This window comes from Hyperolius riggenbachi, chromosome 8 (assembly GCF_040937935.1).
Source record: "Hyperolius riggenbachi isolate aHypRig1 chromosome 8, aHypRig1.pri, whole genome shotgun sequence".
Taxonomy (NCBI): Eukaryota; Metazoa; Chordata; class Amphibia; order Anura; family Hyperoliidae; genus Hyperolius; species Hyperolius riggenbachi.
The window spans coordinates 176,260,272-176,282,260 of NC_090653.1; the positions used below are offsets into that span (position 1 = coordinate 176,260,272).

At 45.3% G+C, this 21,989-nt stretch overlaps 1 protein-coding gene across 4 annotated transcripts in view; it reads left to right on the top strand.

Moving 5' to 3' along the window:
- Window positions 1-21,989, top strand: part of MID2 (midline 2) — a 594,385-nt gene that overhangs the window by 274,390 nt on the left and 298,006 nt on the right. The window lies entirely within an intron of this gene.

Genomic DNA, 21,989 nt, shown 5'->3' on the forward strand with positions numbered 1-21,989 from the left:
GCCATGCACGTTTGACTTCCACAATTCAGCGGGAATGGGCAGGAGAAGACGAGGAAGAAGGTGGGCATGATGCTGTTGATGGTGCATCACAAGCAAGCACAGAACTTGATGATGATGATGATGACGAGCAACCTGTTGGGACTCTGGCACACATGGCTCAGTTCATGTTAGGCTGCATTGAACGCGACCCGCGCATTGTCCGAATTCTGGCGGACATGGAGTACTGGGTTTATACCCTTCTGGATCCACGGTACACATTTTTTTTTCCAACATTGATTGAAGAAAGTGTCAGACAGGTAAAAATGCAAGAGTACCAGAAGGCCCTTGTGGAGAAATTTGTGAGGAGATTTGCATCCTCCTCCAGCCACGCCGACAGACTGACTTCCGCTAACCCAGGACTAGGAGGGAAGCAAAGAACAACACAAGCTGCAGCTAATGCCCACAAGGGAATGGTATCGGCAGTGTCCAAGGTGTGGCAAAGTTTTCTGACACCCAGGCAGCAGCCCACAGAATAGCATTCACGCAATTCCACCTCCAACACCGCTCGCCTGCAGAGGATGGTCAAGGACTACATGTCAGATGGCGTAGCCGTGTTCAACGATCCATCAGTCCCCTTTAATTATTGGGTCTCTAAGCTAGACACCTGGCACGAACTGGCACTGTGCACAATAAAGGTGCTGGCTTGTCCTGCCGCCAGCATTATGTCCGAACGTTGTTTCAGTGCTGCCGGAGGCATCGTTACAGATAGGCGTATCTGCCTCTCCACAGCAAATGCAGACCGTCTGATACAAATAAAAATGAATAAATCATGGATTGGAACTGACTTCGCAACACCCCCGACCAAGCAGCACCATGAACATTTGTGCTGGGTTAGCGTTGCCGGTCCCAGATAGGAATAGGACTGCTTTTCAGGAATATCTCCTTTGTATAATATTTATCAATGCATGGCGGCAAAATGCATTGGTTTAGGCTACTTACACACCAAGACATTGCGTTTTAGGGGACGTTATGGTCGCATAACGTGCCCCTAACGCAACGCATGGTGGTGTTGAAGTTGGACGTCAGATTGAGCTGCGTTATGCAGCTCTCAAAGCAGCCGCTCCAGGTTAGTGATAGGAAGTCCGGATCTTTTTAAGGATTTAGATCATTTGAATCGGATCATTGAAAAGATCCGGATCTTTGAACCAAATTATTTGAATCATTTTACTAGGGAAGCAGACTGGGTGAAATGACTAGCAGGACAGGACTTTCCCTGCACTGTGCATTCTGTATGTTCCTGTTTCTTCCAGACAGACATCCACTGTGAACCGAATCTTTCATTGTGATGATCCGGATGATTCGACTCACAAAAAAGATCCGGATCAAATGAACGATTCGTTCATGATCCGGACAACACTACAGTCCTACCAGGAGTCTCTTCAGTGCAGTGAATAATAATTAGCCATGTGGCTGGCCGCGGAGGAGGAGGGGAGACCTCCTCCTCCAACATTACTGAGCATGTGCAAGCAGTCTAACGCTGCTTAGCCCAGTATAACGTACAGCATGCAGCACTTTGTTTAAACGTGCTGCGTTACTATGTAACGCAACGTGGGCACTGTGAACAGCACAATTGATTTTACAGTGCTGTGAGTTAGGCTGCGTTACTGGCTGCTGTAACGTGGTCCCACTGTGAAACCAGCCTTAAAGTGAACCTGAGATGAGAATGAGATAGAGGTTGCCATATTTATTTCCTTTTAAACTATACCAGTTATCTGGCAGCCATAATTATCTATTTGGACGCAGTAGTGTGTGAATTTAACCAGAAAGAAGTATGCAGGTAATCTTGCCAGGTCGGACATTATTGTCAGAAACACCTGATCTGCTGCATGCTTGTTCAGGATCTATGCCTGAACATATTAGAGGCAGAGGATCTGCAGGACAACCAGGCAACTGGTGTTTCTTAAAAGGAAATAAATATGGCAGCCTCCAGGTCACTCTCACCTCGGGTTCACTTTAAGCATGCATTTTGTCCTCATGCAAGGCCTGGGTTGTGTCACAAAGCGTGGCCTTGTTCTCCTTTACCTCCTCTTCCATCCTGTGTGCTGGGTTAGCGTTGCCGGTCCCATTGGTAGGACTGCTTTTCAGGATTACCTCATTTCTATTATATTTATCAATGCATGGCAACAAAATGCTTTGCTTTAAGCCTGCATTTTGTCCTCATGCAAGGCCTGGGTTGTGTCACAAAGCATGGCCTTGTTCTCCTGTACCTCCTCTTCCATCCTGTGTGCTGGGTTAGAGTTGCCGGTCCCATTGGTAGGACTGCTTTTCAGGAATATTTCATTCCTATTATATTCATCAATGCATGGCGACAAAATACATTGCTTTAAGCCTGCATTTTGTCCTCATGTAAGGCCTGGGTTGTGTCACAAAGCATGGCCTTGTTCTCCTGTACCTCCTCTTCCATCCTGTGTGCTGGGTTAGAGTTGCCGGTCCCATTGGTAGGACTGCTTTTCAGGAATATTTCATTCCTATTATATTCATCAATGCATGGCGACAAAATACATTGCTTTAAGCCTGCATTTTGTCCTCATGTAAGGCCTGGGTTGTGTCACAAAGCGTGGCCTTGTTCTCCTGTACCTCCTCTTCCATCCTGTGTGCTGGGTTAGCGTTGCCGGTCCCATTGGTAGGACTGCTTTTCAGGATTACCTCATTTCTATTATATTTATCAATGCATGGCAACAAAATGCTTTGCTTTAAGCCTGCATTTTGTCCTCATGCAAGGCCTGGGTTGTGTCACAAAGCATGGCCTTGTTCTCCTGTACCTCCTCTTCCATCCTGTGTGCTGGGTTAGAGTTGCCGGTCCCATTGGTAGGACTGCTTTTCAGGAATATTTCATTCCTATTATATTCATCAATGCATGGCGACAAAATACATTGCTTTAAGCCTGCATTTTGTCCTCATGTAAGGCCTGGGTTGTGTCACAAAGCGTGGCCTTGTTCTCCTGTACCTCCTCTTCCATCCTGTGTGCTGGGTTAGAGTTGCCGGTCCCATTGGTAGGACTGCTTTTCAGGAATATTTCATTCCTATTATATTCATCAATGCATGGCGACAAAATACATTGCTTTAAGCCTGCATTTTGTCCTCATGTAAGGCCTGGGTTGTGTCACAAAGCGTGGCCTTGTTCTCCTGTACCTCCTCTTCCATCCTGTGTGCTGGGTTAGAGTTGCCGGTCCCATTGGTAGGACTGCTTTTCAGGAATATTTCATTCCTATTATATTCATCAATGCATGGCGACAAAATACATTGCTTTAAGCCTGCATTTTGTCCTCATGTAAGGCTTGGGTTGTGTCACAAAGCGTGGCCTTGTTCTCCTGTACCTCCTCTTCCATCATGTGTGCTGGGTTAGCGTTGCCGGTCCCATTGGTACTAGGACAGCTTTTCAGGATCTCATTTGTATAAAATGTATAAATGCATGGCGATAAACTGCATTGGCCTTAAGCGTGCAGTTTTTCCCCATACACATATGCCTTTTTTGGGAGTTATTTTTTGTTTTATTGGCAGTCAAGTATAATTGGCGCACTGCTCTGCAAACATGAGTCCCTGCTTTTATTCTGAGCCTAAGATCTATGTTTAAAATGCCCCCCCCACTATTTCCAACCCATTTTGCAGAAGTTTCCCTCCTTTTGAAAGTTTTTTCAGGCCTGCAAAGCAAAGTCCCCAATTGACTTCAATTAGGCTCGGTGTTTGGCCGAATATCCCGAACATTCGGACCATGTTCGGCCGAGTTGACCCGAGCCCGAATATCTGGGTGTTCGATCAACACAACTCCTCATCCTGCCCCAGCTTGCCGGGACCCTCTGGAAGAACTGTGCCATGCTCCCTTTCATGCAGGAGCGCAGCTGTGCAAACATGGCTGCGCCTGTGTGGTAGCACTGAGACGCTCTTATAAAGAGTTAACAAGGGGTTAATAAGCTAGGTAGGGTTTCCAACTTCACTGAAAAAAAAAAACTTTGTTGTTGTTGTTTTTATTGTGACCATGTCACTTAAACATTTTTTTAAAGGGAACCTTAACTAAGATGGATATGGATGTTTCCTTTTAAACAATAGCAGTTGCTTGTCAGTAGAGATGGCCTGAACGGTTCGCCGGCGGACAGTTCCCGGCGAACATCAGCTGTTCGAGTCCGCAGCGGGTAGCAAACGGCGGTTCGATACGCCCCTTATACCTCGTCATTGGGCTAAACTTTGACCGCCTACATCACAGTCGGCAGACACATGGCTGCCAATCAGGCTGCACTCACGCATGGATTCCTGCTCCCCTTCCCCCCTATAAAAATGCAGCAGCACAGGCCATGTTTTCAGTCTAGTGCTGCTGCTGTAGTGAGTGGAAGGGAGAGACATTGCTACAGGGACAGTTAGCTAGGCACTTCTGTTTGTTGCTTAAAGCACCCCAAAACAAAAGCCCTTTTTAGGACGTGTGTGTGTGTGTGTGTGTGTGTGTGTGTGTGTGTGTGTGTGTGTGTGTGTGTGTGTGTGTGTGTGTGTGTGTGTGTGTGTGTGTGTGTGTGTGTGTGTGTGTGTGTTGTGTGTATTGTGTGTGTGTGGTGGCTGGATGGGGTAATGGTTACGGGCTCTGCCTCTGACACAGGAGACCTGGGTTCGAATCTCAGCTCTGCCTGTTCAGTAAGCCAGCACTTATTCAAGTCTCCCTAACACTGCTACTGCCTATAAAGCGCGTCCTAGTGGCTGCTGCTCTGGCACTTTGAGTCCGCCAGGAGAAAAGCGCGATATAAATGTTATTTGTCTTGTCTTGTCTTGATACACTGGTCACACTGCATACAGGCCACAGTCATTGCTGGGCTGTGTCGTTCTACTGTATTCTTCTATCTATATTACAAGTAAGCCAGCACACTGTCTATCATAAGCTGTGCTTAGCTTGCTACTGTATCTGTTATTGATATTTGTCTGTGTGGGTTACACACACTGCATACAGTCCACAGTCATTTGCTGGGCTTTGTAGTTCTACTATACTCTTCTAACGATTGCAAGCAAGCCAGCACATGGTCTATCATAAGCTGTGCTTAGCTTGCACCTGTATCTGTTATTGATATCTGTGTGGCTTACACTGCACACAGGCCACAGTCAGTTGCTGGGCTTTTTAGTTCTATTATACTCTTCTATCTGTATTTCAAACAAGCCAGCACACTGCCTATCATAAGCTGTGCTTAGCTTGCTACTGTATCTGTTATTGATATCTGTTTGTGTGCGTTACACACTCTGCCTACAGTCCACAGTCAGTTGCTGGCTCTTATAGTTCTACTATACTCTTCCAACTATTGCAAGCAAGCCAGCACACTGTCTATAATAAGCTGTGCTTAGCTTGCAACTGTATCTGTTTTTGATATCTGCATGGGTTACACTTACACTGCATACAGGCCACAGTCAGTTGCTGGGCCTTGTAGTTCTACTATACTCTTCTAACTATTGCAAGCACGTCGCCAGCACACTGTCTGCCTCAGCCCGACCATATGGGCTGGAAAACCGCCATCGCCTGCACTCTCGCCAATATGCGCACGAGCACGGCCATCACTACACAAACATTGCCACCGAGAGGACTGACATTTTATGTCCTGAGAGTGTCAACTAATGACAACCCTTTGCGGCTGTTTGCGGCAGTGCATTAAACAGTGAGTTTGGTCTCTCAGTGTGAAGAACTGTATGCTCATTGTTAGGTTTTATCAACATGTATAACAATATTATTTATTATATCTGATGTGTATATATGGCTATACTGATGAGCCAATTTGTTCTTATAGACACTTTTATTGGCCTGAGGAAGCGGGCTTAGACCCGCGAAACGCGTTGCCTGTGCTAAATAAAAAATCTTTTGTACATTTACAGAGATTTTCATCATTGAGGTAAGCTACCTCATGTTGTTTTTTCAATTTGAGCTGTTTTTAGACGCTTTTATCACACCCAGGGTGCCTCTTTCTCCCATTTGTGCTAAGTATATACCCCCGTATTCCTGCAATCCGAGGGGTGGAAACAGACCACCGTTGGGTCCGACCACGGTAGACACCTGTTTCTCTTTTTTCTAAGAGAGCGACCACATCCAAAGGTCCTGGTTAGGACCACCCCGAGTGGAGTCGGGTTCATTGTCTCCACCTGCTTCCTGTGGTCAGTTGCCCCTTGCAACCCTCCTTTGTGAGTAGCATTCATATCACTATATTCTAAAGATTTGTCTCAAACATATTGTACTACTGGGCTCCCGTCTTTGTGTCTCCTGTGTCTCTTCTCTAGGGTGCAGAGCCACCCCGACTCCAATTCTTGCTATTAATTGGTAGATTCAGCCCATTGACTTCAATGTAATTCACAAAAAAGGTTTGCTGAAAATCTGTGGAAACAACCTAAGTTTTAGGAAATTTTTTAAGAGACTGCCAGAGGCATTCCTGCTCATTCCTATCGGTATAAGCATGACAAGAGAACTAATCACAATATTTAAAAAATGTAAGTCTACTAATTTAGTAAAAAGTCTAATTTTTATCTGGCACAGGCAGGGGTTGCCGGATATGTGTGCTTGTCGGCTGCTTGAGAAATTAAGCAACTGGCGTTAAAAATAACACTAGCCACCCCCCGCCATATTAACAGCACATCGGTGTGCAGCAGAAACTGCTTACACATCCTCCAAGCGCCGTTCTTTTCTCTTCTTACCAGCAACATACAGTGGCTTGCAAAAGTATTCGGCCCCCTTGAAGTTTTCCACATTTTGTCACATTACTGCCACAAACATGAATCAATTTTATTAGAATTCCACATGAAAGATCAATACAAAGTGGTGTACACGTGAGAAGTGGAACGAAAATCATTCATGATTCCAAACATTTTTTACAAATAAATAACTGCAAAGTGGGGTGTGCATAATTATTCAGCGCCCTGAGTCAATACTTTGTAGAACCACCTTTTGCTGCAATTACAGCTGCCAGTCTTTTAGGGTATGTCTCTACCAGCTTTGCAAATCCAGAGACTGAAATCCTTGCCCATTCTTCTTTGCAAAACAGCTCCAGCTCAGTCAGATTAGATGGACAGCGTTTGTGAACAGCAGTTTTCAGATCTTGCCACAGATTCTCGATTGGATTTAGATCTGGACTTTGGCTGGGCCATTCTAACACATGGATATGTTTTGTTTTAAACCATTCCATTGTTGCCCTGGCTTTATGTTTAGGGTCGTTGTCCTGCTGGAAGGTGAACCTCTGCCCCAGTCTCAAGTCTTTTGCAGACTCCAATCGGTTTTCTTCCAAGATTGTACTGTATTTGGCTCCAACCATCTTCCCATCAACTCTGACCAGCTTCCCTGTCCCTGCTGAAGAGAAGCACCCCCAGAGCATGATGCTGCCACCCCCATATTTGACAGTGGGGATGGTGTGTTCAGAGTGATGTGCAGTGTTAGTTTTCCGCCACACATAACGTTTTATATTTTGGCCAAAAAGTTCCATTTTGGTCTCATCTGACGATGCTCTTCTTCCACATGTTTGCTTTGTCCCCCACATGACTTGTGGCAAACTGCAAACGGGACTTCTTATGCTTTTCTGTTAACAATAGCTTCTTCTTGCCACTCTTCCATAAAGGCCAACTTTGTGCAGTGAACGACTAATAGTTGTCCTATGGACAGATTCCCCCACCTGAGCTGTAGATCTCTGCAGCTCGTCCAGAGTCACCATGGGCCTCTTGACTGCATTTCTGATCAGCGCTCTCCTTGTTTGGCCTGTGAGTTTAGGTGGACGGCCTTGTCTTGGTAGGTTTACAGTTGTGCCATACTCCTTCCATTTCTGAATGATCGTGTAACGGTTACATAGTTACACAGTTACATAGTTATTTTGGTTGAAAAAAGACATACGTCCATCGAGTTCAACCAGTATAAAGTACAACACCAGCCTGCTCCCTCACATATCCCTGTTGATCCAGAGGAAGGCGAAAAAACCCTTACAAGGCATGGTCCAATTAGCCCCTAAAGGGAAAAATTCCTTCCCGACTCCAGATGGCAATCAGATAAAATCCCTGGATCAACATCATTAGGCATTACCTAGTAATTGTAGCCATGGATGTCTTTCAACGCAAGGAAAGCATCTAAGCCCCCTTTAAATGCAGGTATAGAGTTTGCCATAACGACTTCCTGTGGCAATGCATTCCACATCTTAATCACTCTTACTGAAAAGAACCCTTTCCTAAATAAATGGCTAAAACGTTTTTCCTCTATGCGCAGATCATGTCCTCTAGTCCTTTGAGAAGGCCTAGGGACAAAAAGCTCATCCGCCAAGCTATTATATTGCCCCCTGTATTTATACATGTTAATTAGATCCCCTCTAAGGCGTCTTTTCTCTAGACTAAATAAACCCAGTTTATCTAACCTTTCTTGATAAGTGAGACCTTCCATCCCACGTATCAATTTTGTTGCTCGTCGCAACTCAGATGTCTGATTATTTGGTGATCTGCAGAATCACCAATAATGCAGACGCTATACCTGATTATGTGTGATCTGCAGAATCACCAATAATACCAGTATAGCAACACAAAGAGCTGAGTGTGTAGTGTTTGGTGCAACCGTAACTTTAATAGTTTATGAGACCTCACCAGAGGGGCTGGTGAGGTACTATCGGTACACTGACCGTGTACTAGAGTTCAAGCTCCAGCAAGCTGGAGATACATTACTGAAGAGACCGAATCTCCCGAGGAGCGAGTGATTCAGAGTGTACTGCAGCCGAGTGATCACCCGAGGAGCGGGTGACTCAGACTGTACTGCAGCCTAGGAGCAGAAAACGCAAACAGTACTGCACTAAAGAATAACTTCACCAGAGGAGCTGGTGAAGCTAGCACCTCACCAGTGGCGAGGGCCCACTGGTAAGCAGAATGGTCTGACAGGCAAGGTTTGGCAACAGAGAGGTAAGTATCGGTACAGAATCGTGTGGCAGGAGAGTAATCGGTAATCAGGCAGAGGTTCAGCAACAGAGAGGTAAGAATCGGTACAGAATCGTGAGGCAAGAGAGTAATCGGTAATCAGGCAGAGGTTCAGCAACCAATAAGGCAGATAGGCGGAAGTACAGAATCAGAAAGCAAGATCAGAGTCAGAGTTTTAGCCAAGAGTCATACACAGGAAATCAATACAATACAAGCAATATCCTAGTCTAGATGTGAAGTCCTTAGCATCAACACCTGGGATCTAGTCTAAGGTCTGAGCTCTAACACGCTATGTATTCACGACAGCAGACAGCGCCAGACTGAAGCCCGGAGGCTTAAGAAGCAGAGGAGACCTCACTGGCACGCCCCCTGCTGCCAGCCAATCCGGGGCGCCGTGAGTCTCCTCTGACGTCAGCTGACCAGCAGGTCAGCTGACGAACCTTCTCCCCGCATAAAGGTTCCGTCTGTGCGCGCGAGACGGCAACCCCTTCAAAGGACGAACGCTCTGTCCTCGGCGTCCTAGACGCCAGGAGGACGGGGAGAGGCACGGGGGCAGCTGCAGCGGCAGTGCTGTTCGCCGCAGCTGCCCCACTGTTCGTGACCGATCGCTTGAACAGTGCTCCGTGGGATGTTCAAGGCTTTGGAAATCTTTTTGTAGCCTAAGCCTGCTTTAAATTTCTCAATACCTTTATCCCTGACCTGTCTGGTGTGTTCTTTGGACTTCATGGTGTTTTTGATCCCAATATTCTCTTAGACAACCTCTGAGGCCGTCACATAGCAGCTGTATTTGTACTGCCATTAGATTACACACAGGTGCACTCTATTCAGTCATTAGCACTCATCAGGCAATGTCTATGGGCAACTGACTGCACTCAGACCAAAAGGGGCTGATTAATTACGCACACCCTACTTTGTAGTTATTTATTTGTAAAAAATGTTTGCAATCACGTATGATTTTCATTCCACTTCTCACGTGTACACAACTTTGTTTTGGTCTTTCATGTGAAATTCCAATAAAATTGATTCATGTTTGTGGCAGTAATATGACAAAATATGGAAAACTTCAAGGGGGCGAAATACTTTTGCAAGCCACTGTATGTCATGTGACCCGATGCAGGGTAGGTGAAAACCCAGGGAGTTGTAAGAGAATGTTGCACAGCAGCTGGGAGCTGCAAGAAGTGAAAAGGACGGCACCCGGAGGATGAATACGTTGTTTCTTCTGTTCAAAGTTAATCCCACCAGGCATGCTGGTTAGTTGAGACTGAGTTCCGGTTAACCGGGACTCAACTGTATAATTGGAAATAGAGCCTCCCTATCAGATGGAATAGTGTAAGTCTGATGTAATGGAGGATATTACATTTTACAATGGGTTAGTAGTGCATGTATAATTAAAGTGCTACATTTATTTATTTATTGTATTTATAAAGCGCCAACTTATTACACAGCGCTGGACATTAGTTAAGATTACAGACAATATTTAGGGTTGACGTACAGCAATAAGACAATACAGAAATACATGCAAACCAGATCAAGCAGCACAGTAAGAGTACAAGGTAATGCTTATACAGTCACTGGATGGAAGCATGGAGATTAGGCAAGTCGAACTCACTCAAGAGTTCACTCAGACCCATAAGATGGGTGTACCGTAATCAACAGTAGACAATAAGGAGGAGGACCCTGCCGAAGGCTTACAATCTAGAGGGAGAGGCAGGGACACGAAAGGTAGGGGCACCATAGAGGGGGGGGGAGATAGGCCAGAGTGAAAAGGTGAGTTTTGAGGGCCTTGTTTAAGATGTTGAAGCAGGGGGAAACCCTCATTGGCAGAGGTAGGGAGTTCCATAGTGTTGGAGCAGCTCTTGAGAAGTAGAGATGGCCTGAACGGTTTGCCCGGCGGGTAGTTTGCGCGGATATCAGCTTCCCGCATCCGCGGTGGGTAGCGGATACATAGCGTGTTCAACCCACCTCCTATACCTCATTATTGGGCTAAACTTTGACCCTCTACATCACAGTCAGCAGACACATGGCAGAGATGGGCAAAAATTGATACCTGTTGTTGCCAACACTTAAAGAAAGATGAGCTTATCACACAGCTGAATGGAAGGCTCATGGTGAAGGAACTGCCCGGACAGGAAAGCCAGCTTGTGGTGGGCATATTTGCAGGGTGCTGGCACTCGGATGGTCCCAGGCCAGTTCCAGTACATGTGGCACAATTTGACAGTCAACCTTTGTAGATGGTCAGGGCTGAGGTTTGCAGCGTTTATTACACATGAGTGTGAATGTCACATCCTTGCCTGAGATGGTGGGAGACGGGTGTTGGTCCCGCAGTGTGTGCCTCTATTGTGCCGCTACAGTGCTAATCAGCATCACCGCTGGGAGTTAGACGCTAACTGGGACAGTAAACCTTATGCAGGTTGCCGGGAGTGTGACATGAAGTACTGACTGCCACAAGGCGAGACGTCGCCAGAGTGGTGAAGCAGGGTCTCTAAAGCTTCTACCGCTAATATCCAGCGAATTCAACTGGTGACTACAAATGGTGAGACCGTTCCATACTTTATTTTCCTCTGTTACACTCATGGCCAATATCAAGCACAGCTAGCGGCTTTATATTAACTTTATATATACTGAGGCCCAATCGGACTATGCAATTGTTTATGCGCATTGCTGAAATTTACGCAATTTATTTTACCTCATGGACTATTGCGCAGTTATGAATACGGATGTTTTTTGAACACTGCAGTTACAGATGGATACATTTTTATGGACATTGTGACAGTCATTTGAGGCTTTATATTAAGTGCATAGGCGATTTTTATCGCCCTGGGTCATATATACAGTGCGCACTGTGGGACTTTCACAGGTAGTACTCTATTAGAGGGCGTTTTAAATATAGGGTTTTGTAGGATTTGGTATTTTATGTATAAGCAATAAAAGTTAATTTTTATATTGCAGTAATCCGTGCTGTGGCAGTGATTTTGATAATTTATGCAACTTGAACTTTATCCCATTAGCGTATTTAGAGGTGATGGTGGGAGAGCAGGAAGAAATCCACCCAGTCGCGGTTGGTGACAGTGTGGTCCACCACCACAAAATGTGCATGGGGGGCCCTATCCGTTTGGGTTGGGTTTGGGAGTTGGGTGACACCACCCCCACCACAAATGGCAGGCAGGCCTGCTGCTGCCAGCCTGACACCTGCTGACTTTGTTTACCTTTTTTGAAAATTATCATTAAAATTAGAATTATTTATTACCTTTATAACAAATCTATCCATAACCATAAACAACGTTCAACCATAAATAACTTTCAACCATTGAAATTAGAATTATTGCTTTGAAATTTTTTATTTTTTATAAATAGATGTTTTTCTTACTAACAAATCTATACATAACATAAATAACTTTTTAATTTTTTTTTTTCAATAACCTACCTTTCCCTGAAACTTAGGAAAACTGATACTACACTTGATCTCAGCCAAAAAGGCAGAGAAGCGTTCCATTCCACTGCGTGGCTCTGCATTGGAGTTGAATGACACCACCCCCACCACGAATGGCAGCCAGGGCTTCAGCTGCCGGCAGCCTGACATCTGCTGACTTTGTTTAGTTTTTTTGAAAATTATCATTGAAATTAGAATTTTGTATTACCTTTAATTTATTTTTATTTTTTTATAAATAAATTTTTATTTTTTACTTTGTTAAAAATAACAAATCTATCCATAACCATAAACTTTCAACCATACATAGCTTACAACCATTGAAATTAGAATTATTACCTTGAAATGTTTTATTTTTTATAAATACAGTTTTTCTTACTAACAAATCTATACTTATATAACTTTCAATTTTTTTTTCAATAACCTACCTTTCCCTGAAACTTATAAAAACTGATACTACAACTTGAGAAGGCACAGGTTACACAGCACAAGTACTTTATGGCATTGTACAGGTCAGCACTTATCGGCACTCGGCAGGTATTAGTTCTGGGATTACCACAGTTGTCAAAGTAATATATCAGGAAAAAAATAAAATTGTAGAATTTTTTAAGTAACTTTAGTTTTCAATTAATCAAAAAAACAACACAAAACGTATTTTTCAATATTCATCATCATGGCCTGCACTCTCGCCAACGTGCGCATGAGCACAGCCATCACTACACAAACATTGCCGCCGAGAGGACTGACAGTTAATGTCCTGGGAGTGTCAACTAATGACAACCCTTTGCGGCTGTGCGTTAAACAGTGAGTTTGGTCTGTCAGTGTGAAGCAGTACATTACTTACACTAACTAATCCATGTATACACATGCAAGATGTTTTCAAGCACTTTACGCCTCCAATTTAGCAATGCAATGTGATTTCTTCCCTTTAGGGATTATAACCCTACTCTGCATCAAATACGTAATTTTCCCAGGAATTTTTGGCATGTATCCCACTCCACCATGCCTCCCTCCAGGTGTTAGACCCCTTGAAACATCTCTTCCATCACTTTTGTGGCCAGAATGTGTTGTGTTTGTAGTTTTTAAAGTTCGCCTGCCCATTGAAGTCTATTGCGGTTCGCTGAGTTTGCCAGTTCGTGGACTTTTGCGGAAATTTGTGTCCGCAGTCTGCCAACCCAAAATTTGAGGTTCAAGCCATCTCTATTGAGAAGTCCCGGAAGCATGCATGGGACTGGGTGATGCGGGGGGCAGTCAGGCGAAGTTCGTTGGAGGAGCGGAGTGAGTGGCTAGGTGTGTACCTCCGAGTAAGATCGGAAATGTAGGTTGGACAGGTTTTGTGGACAGATTTGTAGGCTAGACACAGTATCTTGAATCTGATTCTGGACTGGATAGAAAGCCTGAAGATGGATTCACACAGGGAAACCGCCGTGGTGAAGCGATGGGAGGAGTGGATAATTCTGGCTGCCGCATTCATGACGGACTGCAGCGGGGCTGTTCGAGTCATAGGGAGACCAGACAGAAGGGCATTGCAGTAGTCAAGACGGGAAATTATGAGGGCATGGATGAGGAGTATGGTGGTGACAAAGGTCAGGAAAGGGCGGATCTTGCAGATGTTACGGAGGGGAAAGTTGCAGGACTTTGTGAGGTTTTGGATGTGGGGGGGTGAAGGAGAGTGCGGAGTCCAAGGAGTCCAATAGTGGCCTATTTAACAGTGACATGCACATCTGGGAGGGTCAGGGATGCCAGGGTGGGAAGATCAGGTTATGTTTCAGGAACCTAGTGGAAATTCAGGTGGAGATGGCTAATAGGCAGGAGGAGACCTTGTCCGTGGCAGTGGTGGATAGGTCAGAGGTGTGAAGGTAGATCTGGGTGCCATCTGCATACGGATGATAGCTAAAGCCCATGGAGGAGATAACATTGCCAATGGATAAACATAAAAAAGGGTACATCTACTTCTTCTATAAGCTTCATCTGTAAACACACTTTTTCAACATACAGTATGCAATTGATACAAGTTTACACTATTTTATGGCAAACAATGTTTTTGAAATGCTAAGTTCTCTAAGAATTCAGTTCCTGATAGTTGTAGTCAGCTAGTATCTAAAGAAGAAAGAATATCATTTTGCATTTTGTATTTTACCTTTAACCACTTGAGGACCACAGTCTTTCTACCCCTTAAGGACCAGGCACTTTTTTTCCATTCAGACCACTGCAGCTTTCACGGTTTATTGCTCGGACATACAACCTACTATCTAAATGAATTTTACCTCCTTTTCTTGTCACTAATACAGCTTTATTTTGGTGCTATTTGATTGCTGCTGCAAGTTTTACTTTTTATTATATTCATCAAAAAACATGACTTTTGTCAAAAAAATGATTTTTTTTTACTTTCTGTGCTGACATTTTTCAAATAAAGTAAAATTTCTGTATACATTTCTGTCCTAATTTATTGTGCTACATGTCTTTGATAAAAAAAAAAAACATTCAGTGTATATTTATTGGTTTGGGTAAAAGTTATAGCATTTACAAACTATGGTGCAAAAAGTGAATTTTCCCATTTTGAAGCATCTCTGACTTTTCTGACCACCTGTCATGTTTCATGAGGTGCTAAAATTCCAGGATAGTATAAATAACCCCCAAATGACCCCATTTTGGAAAGAAGACATCCCAAAGTATTCACAAAGAGGGCATGGTGAGTTCATATTTCTCCCACCCAGCATGGGTATGTGTAAAAATACACCCCAAAACACATTATACTACTTCTCCCGAGTACGGCGATACCACATGTGTGGCACTTTTTTGCACCCTAACTGCGCTAAGGGGCCCAAAGTCCAATGAGTACCTTTAGGATTTCAAGGGTCATTTTGAGACATTTGTTTTCAAGACTACTCCTCACAGTTTAGGGCCCCTAAAATACCAGGGCAGTATAGGAACCCCACAAATGACCCCATTTTAGAAAGAAGACATCTCAAGGTATTTTGTTAGGAGTACGGTGAGTTTATAGAAGATTTTATTTTTTGACAAAAGTTAGCGGAAATTGATTTTTATTGTTTTTTTTCACAAAGTGTCATTTTCCGTTAACTTGTGACAAAAAATAAAATCTTCTATGAACTCACCTTACTCCTAACAGATTACCTTAGGGTGTCTTCTTTCTAAAATGGGGTCATTTGTGGGGTTCCTATACTGCCCTGGCATTTTTGGGGCCCTAAACCGTGAGGAGTAGTCTTGAAAACAAATGTCTCAAAATGACCCATGAAATCCTAAAGATACTCATTGGACTTTGGGCCCCTTAGCGCAGTTGGGGTGCAAAAAAGTGCCACACATGTGGTATCGCCGCACTCGGGAGAAGTAGTTTAATGAGTTTTGGGGTGTATTTTTACACATACCCATGCTGGGTGGGAGAAATATCTCTGTAAATGGACAATTGTGTGTAAAAAAAAATCAAAAAGTTGTCATTTACAGAGATACTTCTCCCGCCCAGCATGGGTATGTGTAAAAATACACCACAAAACACATTATACTACTTCTACTGAGTACGGCAATACCACATGTGTGGCACTTTTTTGCACCCTAACTGTGCTAAGGGGCCCAAAGTCCAATGAGCTCCTTCAGGCTTTACAGGGGTGCTTACAATTTAGCGCACCCCCCCCCCCCACACACACACACACACACTTGCCGGGACAGTTAACAAACCCCACAAATGACCCCATTTTGGAAAGAATACACACTAAGGTATTCCATGAGGGCCATGGTGAGTTCATAGAATTTTTTTTATTTTTTTTTTTTTACAAGTTAGCGGAAAATGACATTTTGTGGAAAAAAAAATTCTGCTAACTTGTGACGAAAAATAAAATATTCTATGAACTCACCATGCACCTCACGGAATACTTTGGGGTGTCCTCTTTCCAAAATGGCATCATTTGTGGGCTCTGTCCTGGCATTTTAGGGTCTCTGCAATCATTACATGTATGGCCAGTATTAGGAGTTTCTGCTATACTCCTTATATTGGGCATAAGGGTAATGCACTCTGGGCTGAAAGGAAAAATGAACTTCAAACAATCAATCAATCAATCAATCAATCAATGTGGATGAAAAAATATCTGCCCAAAAAAATTGAAAAAAAAAAAGAGGGGAAGGCTTCTGCCAGGACATAGGAGCTGCCGCCCCAAAAATCCAAACCCACCAGCTTGCATGCCCTGGCAAACCTGATTTATTCATTCACACCGATCAATGTGGATGAACAAATCATTGCCAGAGTTCTTTTTTGATACAAAGTGCTTGCTAAAGCATATGAAACCCCAACACCGCTCCTCGGCCCATATGCCTCAGCAAACGTATCTTTTTGACTGCGGAGGAGAACTCTCATCCTGCAGCGCTGCATGCACCGATTTTGTGTAACCTGACAGAAGCACAATGCTTCTGTCAGGATGCACCAACAGTGCTGCAGCTGATTGGTCGGTCGGTCTGGATAGAAAAAAGAGAGAAGAAAAAAGACAAAAAAAAAGGAGGTGAAGGTGTCCGCCTGGACATAGGAACTGCCGCCCCAAAAATCCAAACCCACCAGCTCGTATGCCCAGGCAAACCTGATTTATTCATCCACATCGATTGATGTGAATTGAGAAATCATTGCTTGAGTTCTTTTTTGATACAAAGTGCTTGCCAAAGCATATGAACCCCAACACCGCTCCTCGGCCAAAATGCCTCGGCAAACGTATCTTTTTGACTGCGGAGGAGAAATCTCGTCCTGCAGCGCTGCATGCACCGACTTGTGTGTAATTTGACAGACGCACAATGCCTCTGTCAGGATGCACCATCAGTGCTGCAGCTGGTCGGTCAGTCTGGATAGAAAAAAGAGAGAAGAAAAACGAAAAAACAAAACAAAAAGGAGGGGAAGGTGTCCACCTGGACATAGGAGCTGCCGCCCCAAAAATCCAAACCCACCAGCTCGTATGCCCAGGCAAACCTGATTTATTCATCCACATAGATTGATGTGAATGGAGAAATCATTGCTTGAGTTCTTTTTTGATACAAAGTGCTTGCCAAAGCATATGAACCCCAACACCGCTCCTCGGCCCATATGCCTCGGCAAACGTATCTTTTTGACTGCAGAGGTGAAATCTCGTCCTGCAGCGCTGCATGCACCGACTTGTGTGTAATCTGACAGACGCGCAATGTTCTGTCAGGATGCACTATCAGTGCTGCAGCTGGTTAGTCGTTCGCTCGGTCCACCAGGAAGGTTAATGGATGGAAAAAGAGAAAAAAAATACAAAAAAAAACGCAAAAAACAAGCAAGTAGCAAAGCAATTACTTCATTAACATTAATAAAATTTGAACTTTTTTAATCAAAACCTTAACATTGCGAACCAAACATTAACTTTTTTGCTTACCTGTTTTTTTGTTTTTTTTAACTTGTGGCGAAGTACATTCCGCATTTTGTCCCAAGTGAAAGGAGAGGTTTCTGGCAGCCCTGTGTATTAGGGTCTCTGGAAACCCGATGTTTGGTTTCACACTGCATATTGACATATCTGGTGGGTCGAGCCAGCTGCACCGTATCGTCCAAAACAGACCTGCAGGGAATACCACAAGAGTAGCATTCGGCCTAGTAATGAACTGCGTTGCCATAGACTAACATGACTTCCGGGCCGACCGAAATTGCCACAGAAGCCACGCAGTAACGTAGGCATGCACTAGCGTTAAGTCAAGCACTTCCGGCATAGGGGGGGACCGCAAAGTGTGACTTTCGCTAGGCAGTTTGCCCTAACGCATCGCAGCAGTGTGAAATAGCACTGAGAGACCCTTGTGTGCCTACCGCTGTGTCTGTAGTTCCCTATTCTCTAATAGTGTACCTGCTCGTGGTACCTCTCAAAACACACCCCTAGGCATAGGCCAGGCTGGTCAGGGCAGCGGGGACAATAAACAGTGGTGTCACGCCTTGTTCCAGCCCTGCTGCAGACACGACAACGTTTTTTTCGGATTCGGTGACCTGGGGTACTCGGAATTGGATAGGCGTAATGCCTTCCATGCAGCCGGCTAGTTGCAACTTTGGGTTTGGGCCCGGACACCTCCTTGATACAGGAGTTCCATAGTGATCTGTCTCTGAAATTGAAGAAACGATCCAGTTCTCCCAGCCTTACTGTAGAGAACAAAGCTGTTGTAAACTGCCAATTGAATTAGATAAAAAGACACTTTTTTATACCATCGTCTTGTCTTACGGGAAAGTAAATAGGGCGCTAACCTCTGGTCATTGAAATCCACCCCTCCCATGTTGGTATTATACTCGTGGATGACAAGGGGTTTTTCAATGACCTCAGTTCGCCGTTGAATTTGGACTGTCGTGTCTGCGTGAATGGTGCACAGAAAGTAAACGTCCCTCTTGTCCTTCCATTTCACCGCGAGCAGGTCGTCAGCACTCAATGCGGCCCTCTGCCCCCGTTGAAGTTTGGTGGTAATGAGCCGTTGGGGGAAGCCCCGGCGACTAGGCCGCCCGGTGCCACAGCATCGGATTCCTTCTAACTTTAAGTGCTGATAGAGGGCCACACTTGAGTAGTAATTGTCCACATAAAGATGGTACCCCTTCTGGAACAAGGGTGACGCCAAGTCCCACACAACCTTTCCACTGCTCCCCAGGTAGTCAGGGCATCCGACCAGCTCCAATTTGGAGTCTTTTCCCTCATAGACCCTAAAATAAGATGTATAGCCTGTAGCCCTTTCACAGAGCTTATACAGTTTCACCCCATACCGGGTGCGCTTGCTTGGGATGTACTGTTTGATGCCAAGGCGCCCGGTAAAACGTATGAGGGACTCGTCTACGCAGATTTGCTGTTCAAGGGTATAAGCATCTGCAAATTTTGATGACAGGTGGTCTATGAGGGGCCGAATTTTGTGGAGCCGGTCAAAAGCAGGGTGGTCACGTTCATGACAGGTTTCGTCATCATTGAAGAGCAGGAACTGCAGGATGTTCTCAAAACGTGTCCTGGACATGGCAGCAGAGTACAAGGGAACATGTTGTGATGGGTCCGTAGACCAATAAGACCGTTACACATTGTGTTTGATTAGTCCCATGTGTAAAAGAAGGCCCAAAAAAATTTTAATTTCGGAAACTTGGACTGGTTTCCACCGAAATGGCTGGGCAAGGGGGACATTCGGATTGGCGGTTAGAAATTGTGTGGCTTTAAGGTTGGTCTCTGCCACGACTAGGTCTAAGAGATCCTGGGTGATGAACAGATAAAAAAAGTCTAGGGGCGATCCTAGATTATCTGTCTCCACCTGGACTCCAGACTGGGCGGTGAAAGGGGGCAGTACGGGTGCGGCGGTATCAGGGGATTGCCAATTTGGATTTGCCAGCACCTCTGGTAAACTAGGTGTAGTAGTACGGGCCCGTCTACTTGGTGGCTGCGACTGGGGTGTTACTGCACGTGCCACCGAACCAGTTTCAACTTCCATGCTGGTGCTCGCCACTTCACCAGGGTGTACGGAAGTACTGGTTCTAGGTCCAGGAGATGCTGTGCTGCTGGTGCCTGCCCCACCATGAAATCTCAGACCAGCACGAGCACCACTCTGCTGCCCTTGTGGCTGATCCTGTGCCACCTGCAGTCCAATGACATGGGGTGTGGTACACCTGGCTCTAGCCGGGACCTCAACCTCGTCATCGCTATCGGTCAGTGATCACTGCTCAATTCAGGTTCAAACTCTGACCCAGATGATTCGTCGAATGGTTCGTCCCAATCGTTCTCATCTGACTGGGCCATGTACCTGAACACCTCATCATCGGAATGCCCCTTTCTTGCCATGGTGGACTGCTAAATTTAGGGGGTATTCCTCTGAGACTACCCAGGAAAAAGAGCACCTACCTAGCGAAAGGGAGTATTTGAGAGGTAGAATGCTGTGATCACTGAGTTTTGATAAAAAAAAAATCAAAACTGATGTTTACAGTGCACAGCTAGTGTACAGGGGTTTTTGCAGTGATCAGAAAAAAAAATTCTGTGACTGCGGTGGGGTGGGCTGAACGCAAGTGCAGGCGAACGATCAGACCTGATTGGGCAAACACTGCGTTTTTTTAGTGGATCCTAGTGACCCTAATAGATCTGACTGCGATCAGTAATGATCACTTACAGATACTATATAGTAACAAGGTTGATTAGCGACAGTGATGACGCTAATTAGTGACTGTGGTGCAGTGGGCTGAGCACTAACTGACACTAACAAAGGGGCCTAGCTAACTGGCCTAACTGCTAACACTAGTGATACTAAAAAGTGACAGTTTTCACTGATCACTGTTTTTAGATCACTAGGATAGTGACAGGGGGGTGTTGGCAAGTGGGGAATCAGAGGCAATCAGAAACAATCACAGGACAATCAAATCCAATCACAGGGCAATCGCAGGACAATCAAAGCCAATCACGGGACAATCAAAGCCAATCACGGGACAATCAAAGCCAATCACGGGACAATCAAAGCCAATCACAGGGCAATCACAGCCAATCACAGGGCAATCACAGGGCAATCAAAGCCAATCACGGGACAATCAAAACCAATCACAGGGCAATTGCGGGACAATCAAAGCCAATCACTGGACAATCAAAGCCAATCACAGGCCAATCACAGGGCAATCACAGCCCAATCACAGGGCAATCACGGGACAATCACAGGCCAATCACGGGACAATCACAGGCCAATCACAGGGCAATCACAGCCGATCACGGGACAATCAAAGCCGATCACGGGACAATCAAAGATGATCACGGGACAATCAAATACAATTACGGGACAATCAAATACAATTACAGCACAATCAAATACAATGTCAGCACAATCAAATACAATGCACTGGGAAGGTGATGGGGGGGGGGGGGGCTGAGGGCGATCTGAGGGTGAGGGGGGTTGATTAGGTGCCCGCACGGGCAGATTGGGTCCTGATCTGATGGGTGGCAGACACAGGGGGTGACCGATGGGAGATCAGTGAGTGATTACAGGGGAGAATAGATGTAAACAATGCACTGGGGAGGTTATCAGGAGGGGGGTCTGAGGGCAATCTGAGGGTCTGGGTGGGTGATCAGGTGCCCCCAAGGGACAGTTTAGGGTCTGCTCTGATGGGTGGTGGTGACAAGGGGTGATAGACAGGTGACAGACAGGTGAGAGACAGGTGATCAGTGGGTGATCAGAGGGTAAGGCAGATGTATACAAGTGTATACAGGGGGGAGGGGCTGGGGGGGTCTGGGGGGATCTGAGGGTAGGAAGGGGTGATCAAGGGACCCTAGGGGGCAGTTAGGGACCTAATCTAAATAATAGCATCGGCAGATAGTGGCAGGGGGTGATTAATGGGTTTATCAGGGGGTGCTTGGGTGCAAACTTGTGTCTGCTGGGGTGGTCAGGGGGGGTCCTGAGGGCTGGGGTGGGTGATCGGGGGGTCTGTGTGGCTGAAAACCGCTGTTTGTATGGAGACTTACAGGGCTTCCTCCTCCTCTGATGGTCGCACGGGCGAAGAGTGCGGAGGAGGAGGAGGCAGCCTGTATAATGCACTTTGTTACAATAACAAAGTGTATTATACCTTTTCATTGGCCCAATCGCAGATTTTAAACCCCGCCGGCGCTGCTAATTGGCTGGCGGGGTATCGGGCCAGGTGGGCGGGACCTTT